The sequence below is a fragment of the Perognathus longimembris genome, chromosome 16, assembly GCF_023159225.1.
Source record: "Perognathus longimembris pacificus isolate PPM17 chromosome 16, ASM2315922v1, whole genome shotgun sequence".
Taxonomy (NCBI): domain Eukaryota; kingdom Metazoa; phylum Chordata; class Mammalia; order Rodentia; family Heteromyidae; genus Perognathus; species Perognathus longimembris.
The window spans coordinates 25,779,048-25,793,113 of NC_063176.1; the positions used below are offsets into that span (position 1 = coordinate 25,779,048).

The 14,066-nt window shown below is 35.8% G+C and overlaps 1 long non-coding RNA gene across 1 annotated transcript; it reads right to left on the bottom strand.

The window, feature by feature from the left end:
- Positions 1-50: 50 nt before the first annotated feature.
- Positions 51-10,900, bottom strand: LOC125364635. Its single transcript, XR_007213546.1, has 3 exons — positions 10,862-10,900; positions 7,185-7,192; positions 51-294 (listed from the first exon to the last, which is right to left on the bottom strand). It is a non-coding gene; the product is annotated as an uncharacterized LOC125364635 (long non-coding RNA).
- Positions 10,901-14,066: the final 3,166 nt, after the last annotated feature.

Consider the following 14,066-nt stretch of genomic DNA (forward strand, 5'->3'; position numbering starts at 1 on the left):
AACATGCAACATTACTGAGAATACTAACATGAACACCCATTATTCCCAGTTTCATTGTAAGTCACAGCAAATCATCTTCCATTTATATCTTCACAGACCTCTATTCTGAACCATCCCATACCTCCAAGTGTTTGTTAATAATTCAGTAAGTACTTAAGTCAGATTTAACTGGCTATTAAGTCATCATAACTTCTTATTCCTACCAATCAGTGCTCAAATTCCTCAGTGTCTTAAATAGTTTTTTTTTAATCCAAATCTAAACAAAACCCTTAAATCTCTTCCAATCTAGTTTTTCTTTTTTTTTCTTTTTTTCTTTTTTTTTTTTTTGCCAGTTCTGGGGCTTCAACTCAGAGCCTGAGCACTGTCCCTGGCTTCTTCTTGCTCAACTGTGGCTCTTTTTGAGCCACAGTGCCACTTCCGGCTTTTTCTGTATATGTGGTGCTGAGGAATCGAACCCAAGACTTCATGCATGCAAGGCAAGCACTCTATCACTAAGCCATAGTCCCAGCCTGTTTTTCCTTTTTATGTGGTGCTGAAGATTAAATCCAGGCAAGCATTCTACCACTAAGCTACATCCCCAGCCACATGCTCCCTCCATTTCTTTGTAATACTTTTAACAAGCCAAAGCCTAAACTCAGATAATGCCTTATTCAAAAACACATTTAATACATTACTGTTTTATTTGCTAAAATATGGATTTGCAAAACAGTTCCTATAAGTAATTAGGCCTAATAAATAAACCCACTGGCCACAGGGATCTGTCCTTTTACCATGTGTAAGGACTCACATGTGATGGTGCACATTCTATGTTGTACTAACATTAAAGGTATTAGCATTTTTAACAGTTATAGGTGCCAAATGTTAAAAACAGCATTGAAATTCCTATTCATCTCACTAGTTTCCTACTGGATTTTTTCCTGCTTAAAAATTTAATATACAACCCCAAGGAAAAAGTTTATTCTCTGAAATGCTACCTTTGAACTTAAAATTCTCAATTTGAAATTCCTTTGTTCGAGTTATAATAATCCATTTACTCAAGAGCTATGTATAACTAAATCATAACTAAGACCAAATTTTTCTAGATCTAGTAAATATAAACCAACACTAAATTATTCACATAATCTATATCACTCAGACTTGCTACAATCTTCTACTGCCCCATCAAATATTTCTGAATCTGTTAACAATGTTACCCATACTCTGCCAGAATTCTTGATTTACTTGTGCTAGCTTGTCTTTTATCCCTCAAATAAGCTCATGCAAAAAAAAAAAAAGTCTTATCTTGCAGTACAATCATGTATTGAGCAATAACATTTAATGAGATTAAAACTTTTTTTTCCCAACCATGTCTTTTGGGACAAATCACAAACCCAACCACTCACTACTAGAGTACAATGTAATTTTAGGAATACAGCAACAATTCCAAGGATTAATTCTTATCACCATACTTAGGTCTTTCATCTTACTTAAGGGACATAGCAAGTTCCAAAGTCATATTTTTATGTGTCCACTATTGCTGGAGCTACACTATCATAGAACTGTTTAATTTTAAGAGTTTCCAGCATTTATGTCCCAAGTTTTCAATACCTCTTCAGGAGACCAAATTCTCAGCATTTCACTCTTCCCAAGATAAATACACCTTTAAGTTAGCATGGAAAGTATTATTTCTGAGGTTTTCTTTTTATAGGTTATTATCATTTTTAGCAGCACTGAAAATGTGGAAGGTTTTGTCTGTTTCCCACTTGGGAAAGGGTGTTCCTGTTTCCTTGAATGTCTCTTTTTTTAATCGTGTCTCCACACATATTATATGACATGGGATTATCTTTCTTTCACTTAACTGATTCGAAGAACATTTTATCTGTAGAGTATGTTTTACTCCCATTTTTCTTTCTTTTTTTTTTTTTTTTTTGGCCAGTCCTGGGCCTTGGACTCAGGGCCTGAGCACTGTCCCTGGCTTCTTCCCCCTCAAAGCTAGCACTCTGCCACTTGAGCCACAGCGCCACTTCTGGCTGTTTTCTGTATATGTGGTGCTGGGGAATCGAACCTAGGGCCTCGTGTATCCGAGGCAGGCACTCTTGCCACTAGGCTATCTCCCCAGCCCCACTCCCATTTTTCTAATGGCACTTTTATGACAGGGACAATCAGAGAGGTTACCTGTAGGCAGTTATGTTGTACACATGACCATTGCTCTGGTTTCTGATGTAAAAAGTGAAAGGTCAAATAAACAAGGTCACCTAAGTATTTGACAATACCAAAGAGAAAAATTGTACATAGCTAAATAACAGAAGGCTTAAAAGGCAAGATTTTCCTCCTAGAGTACAGATCTAGATGTTTCCATAGGCACCAAATAGAGAACAGCAGCTCAGACACGATGCTTGAAGAATCTCAGATCAAATGCAGTCCCTCAGGAAAGGCCTGCTTTTCCCCACTCCAGAGAATAAATAAAATGTATCAGATGACACATGAACCTCATTTCATTTTTGAAAAGGAGTTTTTGAATAATTAAATGAATACCAGTATTTGCTTTAATTTTAGTAAGACATCTAATGTAGGTATGTCTAATACACATTAATATAGGAAACAATAATTTGAAATAAATAGAGAAGCACAAAGAGAAAAGGAATCTCAGTGATGTTCATTACAGCATTCTCAATATATAACTTTGTTTGAAATACTTCATAACCTGAAGAGGAGAAAAGAAAGTTACGTACATGGCACATTTTGTCTCAACAACAAAAACAGTTTATTTATTATATAATTAACAAAAAGTCTTTTTCATAAAGGAATAATGCCCACTGAATATTTAGGCAAAGATTGTTAGAAATGCTAACAATCCACAGGGTAGGGAATATGGCTTAGTGGTAGAGTGTTTGCCTCACATACATGGAGCCCTGAGTTCAATTCCTCAGCACCACATATTTAGAAAAAGCCAGAAATGGTGCTGTGGCTCAAGTGGTAGAGTGCTAGCCTTGAACAAAAAGAAGCCAGGGACAGTGCTCAGGCCCTGAGTCCAAGCCCCAGGACTGGCAAATAAAAGAAAAAAGAAAAGAAAAGCTAACAATCCTATAAAATGAAAAAAAGATTAACACAGAAGGTAAAAAGATTATCACATGGGATAAAATAGATGTGGATAAACTACTTCAAAGATCTCAACTGGGAATCTAAATTTGACTTCAAAATGTATTTTATGTTATACTTGAATACCAGAATACATGCTAACCTAGAAATGCACTGTATTTCGACTGAGTAGAAATACATTTCAAGACATGGAATCCATGAAAGCCAATTCCTACTCTTCTATTAAAGCTTTTTAGTAACCTTGCAAGGACTAAGAAAATTATATAAAAATCTAAAATGATGTAATATTATGGCCATCTTTGAGGGAAAGAATGCAAGCACCAAATATGCTTTAAAAGATCACCACTTTTATCTGTGATACCAGAACAATTATGGGAATCACAAACTGCAGTAAATTTTTATATAAAACATGAAAAATCTAAAACATATCCTTTAAGTCTGACAGATAAAAACTATTAGAAGAGGACTGGGTTGTAGCTCAGTGGCAAATGTTTGATCCCCAGTATCAAAAAGGAAAAGAAAGAAAAAGTTTAAAATTTTTCAAACAAAAACCTATTAGAATAACTTATGATCATTCATATTCTTACCAATGAAAATTAATTATCAGAAAACTGAAAATGGTTGTACTACACTTCCAACTTTTACCTAATCTGCTTTTTCTCTAACCACTTTAAAAATGCTATCCTTTTTTTAATACCTTTTAAAAGTGGGATTTATATTTTAACTTCTCTCAATTATTCTTTTGGACCTTCTCCCATAGAAATTTTAAAGTATATGCTGACTAATATGATCACAGATTACATGACATGACCTGATAAAATGCTGTATAATGATACTGAGGATAGAATAATTGGGCTTCAGTGCAAAAAAAAAAGTAACAAATTCAAATCTCTTGCTGATAAAGCAATGTTCTCTGCAGGTAAATTTGTCTACATTTTGTTGATGTTACATTTTTACCTGGAATAGCAGTTGCTGTCATAATACTTGACCTAAGAAAATCAATCAGCAAATTTTCCATTCACAATTTTCCGAAGTTTTCTAGAAAGGCTTCCTTATTGAATCAAATGAAAGTAACATCCGAGTACAAATTTTCTTAAGTACTGGTCAATGGGTATGTATTTTTGGCATAATTTTCTTATTGTATTTCTATGTTGGCAAAGAAAAGAAAAATAATGGCATTTGACCAAAAATGTATCATATAAATGCTCTTTACTCTATATTCCCATTTAGAAAATTTTTGGACAAATGTAGATGCAATCTAGTATGAATCATGTGCTTCCAGCTTATAGGTCTAGAATATTCTTCTAGCCCCCAACTTCTAAATATCCATTACTACCAGTACACTATACATAAATTTACACATATACTACACAAAAATTTACAATCAATATTTACTGAGAAGAACTATCTGCTAAAAAAGAGGGAAAAATCAACCCCAGCCTTGTGAAGTTAACATTCTTTTTTTTTTTTTTTTTTTTTTTTGCTAGTCCTGGGGCTTGGACTTGGACTCAGGGCCTGAGCACTGTCCCTGGCTTCTTTTTGCTCAAGGCTAGCACTTTGCCACTTGAGCCACAGCACCACTTCTAGCCGTTTTCTGTATAAGTAGTGCTGTGGAATTGAACCCAGGGCTTCATGTATATGAGGCAAGCACTCTTGCCACTAGGCCATATTCCCAGCCCTTAACATTCTTATAGTTCAGGTTATTTTAAGTTATTCCTTTGCAAATCTAGAGGAAAAATGAAGATCTCTCCATCCAACCTGCACACACAGAAATGAGAGCCTTCCTGATCCAACCACTAATTATGGGTTAAAAGACCTAAGAAAAGGGGTGGGAGTATGACTCAAGTGGTAGTGTCTATCTTCCAAGTATGAGACCCTAAGTACAAACTCCAGAAGGAAAGAAATAAATATTTAAAGCCTCTACTAAAACTCCTTATATTACTATCTATGTCATATATATTAGATCATTTTAGTTTAATTATTTACAGTAAAAAAAACTACAATTCTTTTTCTGTTCGTTCAAACAAGTATAGCCTTTAAACTTGAATCAAATGTTCATCTTTTCCTCTTGTGCCTCTCATAAGTTACTAGCTATCAGATTAACTATTACCAGCCATGGGTTTTCCAGAATAATCCAATTCTAAAATCCTCAATTTTCCTTTTCCAATTTTGTTATTCTCTGGACCCTTAAAAAGTGCTTCTTTTCCCATTCAAGGTTTTGCTTTTAAATGTAGTTTTCTCACAATGAATTTAGAAATAAGGTCTTAGAAGTCACAGGAACACACAATAAAAATCACTATTAAAAAAACTATCACAATTTTCAATTCTTGCTTATCCTCAGAAGGGATCAGCCATCTAGAAATCATAAGCATATCTTATGATTTTATAACAATTTAAAAGAAATAAATAATTTAAGAGAAATAAATTTACTAATCTAAATCGTAAATGGTGGAGAATTAAGCAGCAGCTCAAGGTCATAAAGCAGTTGAATGGCCACAACTTAATCTCCAAAGCCCATCTTTCCTCCTTTCTCTCTTTAATGCCTCCAGCAAGCTTGGAGAAACCTGATTTCCATAAGAGAAACTATGAAGGTACAGATTCCCACTGGTAACTTTTATGATCTATTTCTCTGGGATTTATTGCCTGAAAAGAACCTTTCTAAAGAAGAATAATGGGGCTAGGGACATAGCTCCTGTGGTAGCAGAGTTTGCTAGGCAAGCCTTGGGCCGAGGGTACAAATCCCAGAATGTAAATAACAGAACAAAAAAGCAATTATCACCTGCAAGCTCACAACTTGTATCACAGAAAGCCTTTAATATGTTCATGATCTTTTATTAATAATGCCACTTCTAAAAGCTCATTCTAGAGAGGTCATCAAAAATGCACAGAAAACTTTGCTTTCAAAGAAGTTCACTACAGTATTATTCCTATGAGCAAAAGAGAATCTTAGGTAAAGAACAAAAAACAAAGGAGCTGTTAAAAAATCATAATATATTCACAAAATGAAACATTATCCATCAATTTAAAGGAAAACATATTTAAAGGAAAACATGGCTGATATACTAAACAGTCACCAAATTGTGTGGGGGAGGGGGCCCTAAGACAAGCTCAAGGGCCTGGGCACTGTCCCTGAGCTTTTTTTTATACTTATAGCTCTACCACTTGAGCCACAGCTCCACTTGCAGCTTTTGGAGATAAAAGAGTTGAAGATATTCCTGCCCTAGCTGGCTTCAAACCAAGATCCTCATATCTCAGCCTCAGTTAGGATTTTACAGGTATGAGCCACCAACCTTATCATGGATTTTATTTTTAGCCACCAACCTTATCATGAGTTTTATTTTTAATATATAAGAAAAGGGAAAACAATACTTATAATCTTTTTCCAATTGTTAGAAATAACAGATTTAAAAGCAGAGACTAAATCCTGAAGGGCATAATCAAATTATCAAGGTACTTAATCACAAAGAAAGGTACCTCCAATCTCTCTATGACTAAGTAGCTCCATCTATTCAATAAGGTAACAAAATACCTTGGGTTGCAGTGAGAATTTTGTGTCAAAGAAGAAAAGTACTTAAATAGTCGTTGACTATGACAAGTAGATGCAACAATTTTATGTTATATCACATTTACTCACAGACAACTAAACTTACAATTTCCCACAAAAGTAATAAATAGAATGTGTCAATAACCTAGAGACTGTCACTATTAAATCATAGCTTAATTAAATTTAGGATAATTTTGTTCAGATCTTTAAATACTTTAATCAAAGATAAATATTAAACATTTCATACAGTTGGAATTACAGTGTACAATTTCTAGGGGCTAAAATGTTATTTTACAAAGATATTATGATCATCATTTAATCATTCAGCTAATATTAAGCATCAGGTTCAATTCTCTGCTACGATACATAATACCTTGATTGGGAATCTTTGTATATGGCTTTGATTTTTCCCTGAAGAACAGTCATCAACTATTACTGCTATTCAAATGGCATGAAAAAGACATACAGAATGCAGAAATACATAGTGAATGGCAAGCACCAGTAGATGTAATCCTAGATCTGAGGCTCACCATTCAATGCCAGGCAGGGGAATCTATGAAACTCTTATTTCTACTTAACCAGCAAAAAGCTGGAAGTGGAGCTGTGGTTCAAGTTATAGAGCTCAATCCTAGACAGAATGAACTAAGGGACAGCATGTAGGCCCAAGTCCAAGCCCCTGACACAAATAAATAATAATCAAGAAGAAAAGAAAAATAAAGAAAAAATTAAATACTTAGTGAAATATTTACAGGTGAAACATTATGACAAGGTAAATATACAATAAAATCATGAGCTCAGGAAAAGGAATAAGCATAGAGGTAACAAGAACTTGAATGTTTAAGCTGAAGAGTGGAACTCTACTATTCTCCCATTTAAATACCTTGTAAACTATGTTAGTGGGGAAATTTTATTTTTAAACGTATTTTTAGAAGTACATTTAATGTTTAAAATAACTTCTACAAGACAATTATGATTGAGCTTCTACCATAAAGATTACAAGGATAACAATTCAATGATTACCAAAATAATATAACCCAAAATGTTTAATAAGCCAAAACCAAAAGTGAAGTAAACAACTACAGCATTTAGAACCTTTCAATTACACTTGCCAGTAATTCCCACAGATAAAAAATATACTACAATGCATTTTTCCAAACCACAGCTTCAGCATACCAGGCAGCTTCGGCAAAACAATATTAGTATTTATACTGTGCATTACAAGAATACAATTATGCCTCTGTATGTGCCCACATGAATATTTGATAAGCCATTTTATTATGTGGCAACATAAAATAATCCAAATTCTCTTGGTGTCTAATCTCATCCTGGTACCAAGTTAGGCGCCTCCAAAACAATACTTTCAGATTAACAGAGCCACCAAAACATTTTATTTGTGCCCAGGTGTGCAAATAACATCAGTATAATAAAGAATACTACCTTACAACACATCTTTTACTAGGATGTATTGTAAAGGGAACACTTTTCTTTTTTTCTTTTGTAGTTGGTCGTGGGGCACTGTTCAAGGCCAGTGCTCTACCACTTTGAGCCACAGTTCCGCTTGTGGTTTTCTGGTGGTTTGTTGGAGATAAGAGAGTCACAGGACTTTCTTGCCCTGGTTGGCTTCCAAATGCGTTCCTCAGATCTCAGCTTCAAGAGTAGCTAGGATTACAGGTGTGAGCCACCAGCACTCTGCAATCTTGCTAGAACTTTTTTTTTTTTTTAATGATAATCTATTTTAACATTGGACAATTCTAAAATTTCAGCTTTAGTTTACATTTCTCACCTTTCCTTGGGTTTCTAAATATTAATTGCTTCATGAAGAACATAAGAAATTAAAAACAACAAAAAATAAAAATAAAATGGGCTTTGCCCTGGCCAAAGAATAGAATGAAGGGGGGTGGGGAGTGGCAAAGGTGGGAATTGTGTCTCTAAGTATTTCTCTAAGGAACTGATAAAGTCAGAAGGAATTACTGAACAGTTAACAGTTAAAAATCAACAGTAAGGCACTGATGCCCTTCCAAGCCACAGGGAGAAAGGGAACTCACTGAGAATCAACTTGGGCACCTGGAATCTGCAGTGAACGATGCCATCATGGGGACAATCTGAAGAGATAGGCATGTGGTATGTTTCAGGTGTTCTGGGAAGAGCAGTTGCTTAGGCCCCACCAGTACAGAGGGAATAGCCATCAATCTGAGTGGCAGAGAAGGACCATGACACGCTTCACTGGAGTAGTATTATTCACTGCCTTTCTTACCAGAAACTAAGTAGAAGACAATCTAGAATCACACAAGCGGCTTCTTCTTGAACTCAGGCTCAATAAGCAGTATTATTTGACTGCAAGGCTCCAAGTCACGATTCCCAGAGGGCTGGGCTCCAGAGCTGGACTCTACCACTATCCTGGAAGTTGCACAACAGCTACTGGCTCTAATCCATTAGTGGTTATCTTGCTGTTGCCTCCTCCCCACATGTATGTAAGTATTGTGCAGGGTAAGATTTACAGTGTTTGACAGTTCCCTCACTGTAGAATAACTTGCAAAGGATAACAGCAATTTATTTATATCATTCTCTATGCAGAAAGCAACATATTGCAAAGGTAGTCACTAAACACTGCAAATCAATGTGGTGACCATAGATGACCATACAGAATAGGTTGCAAAGCTTTTCCATTTTAGTACACAGCCAGTAACTGAAAGAACTTGCATATAAAAGCCAATAAGCTTTCTCCCCACCCCACAAGTAAACTTTATTTTTCACAATGGTTAAGTCAGAATAAAAATACTACATATACTGGAGAGAATTAAGAATTCATTCACTGAACCCTCAGAAATGATGCCCTAAAAAATCAGATTAACTAAGGTCTACTGGATGTGACCAACCAGGTTAGGTCCTTCACATACATATCACTTTTTTTTGTTGTTTTTGTTGGTCGTGGTGCTTGAACTCAGGGCATGGGCACTGTCCCTGAGCTTTTCTGGTCAACACTAATGCTCTACCACTTTGAGCCACAGTTCCACTTCTGGCTTTCTGGTGGTTAAGTGGAGATAAAAAAAATCTCACAAACTTTCCTGCCTAGGCTGGCTTTGAACTGTGATCCCCAGATCTCAGCCTCCTGAATAGCTAGGATTACAGGTGTAAGCCGCCAGAGCCTAGCTTATTACTTCATTTTTAACCCAAATGTACAACTTTTTTAAATGTCCAACTTTACAAATAGAGAAATGAAAAAAATAGTGGACTAAGAAATATGACACTCTACTTCCATGTTTATCGCGGCACAATTCACAATAGCCAAAATATGGAAACAACCCAGATGCCCCTCCACAGATGAATGGATCCAAAAAATATGGTACCTATACACAATGGAATACTACATAGTGATTAGGAATGGTGAAATATTGTTATTCGCAGGGAAATGGTCAGAACTTGAACAAATAATGTTGAGTGAGACAAGCCTAGAACACAGAAAACAAAGGGGCATGATCTCCCTGATACATGACTGTTAAGAAAGGGAGACGGAGAGACAGTAGAGACCAGGTCTGTGAAACCAAAAACTGCTTGTCAAATGGTATTTTCCACAGGATTGGGGCAGCGACCCAACAGTATGTAACTAAAACCAAACAACTACTCAACATATAAAGGTCAAAAATTGACCTCTCAGTGGAATACAATAGCTCAAAAGCTATGTATATACGTTCATATAAGACTACTGTCGACATATTGTCTAATATTGACATTACATTTAAAGCCCTAGGCGAATTTTCTTGGGCTTGGCCACGTGGATACTGTATATGTTCTTGATACATTGTGTATTGTATATATGTCTACCTGACCTAGAGAAGGGAAAGAAAAACAGGGTGTAAGATATCACAAGAAATGTACACACTGGGCTGGGAATATGGCCTAGTGGTAGAGTGCTCGCCTCGTATACATGAAGCCCTGGGTTCGATTCCCCAGCACCACATATATAGAAAAAAAATTTTTTTAAGCCAGAAGTGGTGCTGTGACTCAAGTGGTAGAGTGCTAGCCTTGAGCAAAAAGAAACCAGGGACAGTGCTCAGGCCCTGAGTCCAAGGCCTGGGACTGGCAAAAAAAAAAAAAAAAAAAAGAAAAAAAGAAAAAGAAATGTACACACTGCCCTACTATGTAACTGTACCCTTTTTGCACAACACCTTGTCAAAAAAATTTGTATTCAATTAATAAATAAATTTTAAAAAAGAAATATGACACTCTGGCTTATTTTACATTTTTTTTGCCAGTCCTGGGGTGTGAACTCAGGGCCTGAGGACTGTACCTGGCTTCTTTTTGCTCAAGGCTAGCACTCTACCACTTGAGCTACAGCGCCACTTCCGGCTTTTTCTGTTTATATGGTGCTGAGGAATCGAACCCCGGGCTTCATGTATACGAGGCCATATTCCCAGCCCCTTATTTTACATTTTAAAAGAATAAGCCATTGTTATATGGACATATATAAGAAGAGGCACTCAAATGCAATTATAATATCACTGTGCTCTTATAATGATTTTGAACTTCAAAACAAAAATGAAAGTGTCTCTCAACAAGGGATAAAATGTAACAATGTCTTTTAAATATTTATAAAAATAATAAATGTACCTTTTTAAAGTGAAAATAAAAAGGGAAAGACAGAAAGTGCATTATGACCAACAAGTTATTGAAAAGTTCTTATTTTAAACTTGTTTTAGACAACATCTAATCCTTTTCTGTAAGGCCTATTAGAATGAAAAACTTTATAAAGGAAAGAAACCTTCCCATTAGTTACAAGTCTTAGAAATAATTTTGAACTGAAAACATGCTTACCAAAGACCATTATTAACAGTTTAAGCATGTGATAATTCAATCAGCTGCAGAATTTCAGGCCAGCTGCTGTTACATAATAAGGAAGATCTGACAAAGTACAAAGGGATCAATTCTGCCATTTTAAATGAAAATTCACTCAAATCACTCCTGTTCTCCTGAGTCCCTAGGTGCCCCTTTTGCTTTGTTCTCACTCTATTTTGAGAAATATTTGGTCTCTAACTCAGTGCAGTAGAGTTCTGGGTCATCTGAACAAACCTTTTGAATGTTATTTCCTGTCCAAGACCCAATTTAGGTTATGCACCTCTTCTCAAGAAGTTGAATATAGTTGTCGTTACGTTTAATGTTCTAGGTGAATTTCCTTTGGTGTACCCTACATGGCTACTATATATGATTTTGGTACACTGGATATTATATATATGCCTACCTGAACTAGGGAAGGAAAGAAAAATGAGAGTGTAACAGATATCATAAGAAATGTACTCACTACCTTATTATGTAACTACCCCCTTTGCATAACACCTTGTCAATAAAATTTAATTAATAAAAAAGTTGAATATATATGTAAATCACATTAGGGTAGACATGTTAATTGGAAGATTTATCAGAGTAAAGCAAAAAGGCAAAAGCTATTCTTTTAAAGCTTTCTAGAAACCTAATGCCAAGTACAGAAACATATATGAAGACAGCCTAATTGAATACAATGAAGCCTTACTCTAGATAGTAAGGCACACAAATAATAAATATAAGAGTCCATAGCCAACAAATCCATATGCCCCTCAGTAGATGAGTGGATCAAGAAAATGTAGTACATATACAAAATGGAATTCTATGCCTCTATCAGGAAGAATGGCATTGCCCCATCCATATGAAATGGAAGGACTTGGAAAAAATCATACTAAATGAAGTAAGCCAGACTCAAAGAAACATAAGACTCTATGGTTTCCTCATTGGGAATAACTATTACACATCTAGGATAGTCCTAGCAGAAGATTACAATAGCTCAATAGCTATGTCCATATGAACACATAAGATGATGCTAAGCAAAATGAACTCCAAGTTATGGAAAGAAGTGGTTTATCATTGTTGTTGTTATTTTCAACATACCATGTGAAATTATGCCTTTTTTCTTTTGTCTTTCTTCCCCATGGTTTTACCCCTGATATCACTACAACTGATTTTAGTGCCCTAGATATTGAATATATGTGTTTTGGAACTAAGGAAGGGAAAGGCAATATCAAAACTGAGAGACAAAGGATAAAAAGAAAAGTCAATGCGGGCTGGGGATATAGCCTAGTGGCAAGAGTGCCTGCCTCGGATACACGAGGCCCTAGGTTCGATTCCCCAGCACCACATATACAGAAAACGGCCAGAAGCGGCGCTGTGGCTCAAGTGGCGGAGTGCTAGCCTTGAGCGGGAAGAAGCCAGGGACAGTGCTCAGGCCCGGAGTCCAAGGCCCAGGACTGGCCAAAAAAAAAAAAAAGAAAAGTCAATGCAACAGCAATACTTACAAAACTATATGGTGTAAACCAACTGTACAACTCATGGGGGGATGGGGAAGGGAGGAGGGGGGAAAATGAGGGAGGAGGTAACAAGTTGGATAAGAAATGTACTCACTGCCTTACATATGAAACTGTAACCCCTCTGTACATCACTTTAACAATAAAGAAATGGGGGGGGGGGAGATTCCATATCCTAAAGAATGTGGGGTGGCGTGGGACTCACCTAGCTCAGAGATGATACAGCCCCTAAACTCCCCTAAGAACAAGGGTATGGAAAAAAGTTCCCAAGTGGTAAAAACATGATTATCACACACACACACAAAAACATACTAGCTTATCTTTATACTGGTCTTGTGAATTAATGCTGTAATTCTCCTGTGTGACTTAAAATGGGAAAGGAAATGAGGTTTGGAGAGGGCAACTTAGGGAACTGAGTCATTTCTCCAACCTCATCAGGTTTCTTCACCATCACTCCTACTTACATAAATCCTACCCAGAATGCAATATTTTACTCATGACAACCTTATCTTTTAAGCCTTTCATAAACCTGTGCCAATCCATGAGGTATGTGAAATATTTTTGGTCTTATAGACTCTGCATTTTAAAAATAAAGACTTACATCACTCTAAACTAAATGTATTATGATTGAAGACCACAGTTCCAAATGATAAATTGATTCTTACCTATAAACAACTTATGGTTCAAGATAATTTTTAAAACAAAATCATATTCCACAAACTAAGCCTTGATATCCTAATTTAATTTTTAGCAAGGCTCCTTTAAAATGTTCATTGAAACATTTTACCTGAAAATAACAACCAAAATATTGTAAGTATGATTTCAAGAAACTTACTTTTTAAATAGGTTCAAAGGTTTAGTCTCTACCATATTTCAGGTAGCAAAAGTAAATTCCATTCGGTATAGAACCAAAAGTACCATATAATCACCCTCTGTAAAACAAAAGTAGCCACTTAACTCAAGAGGTGATCCAAATAAACTAAGAGATTTATGTTTGAAAACTACATATGTTGAAAACTACAACATAAAAATTTCACCATTTGCTTACAATTTCAGAGAAATTACCTCACAAGAAAAAAACATAATGGAACTACGATAGTTGATCCAATAACTCA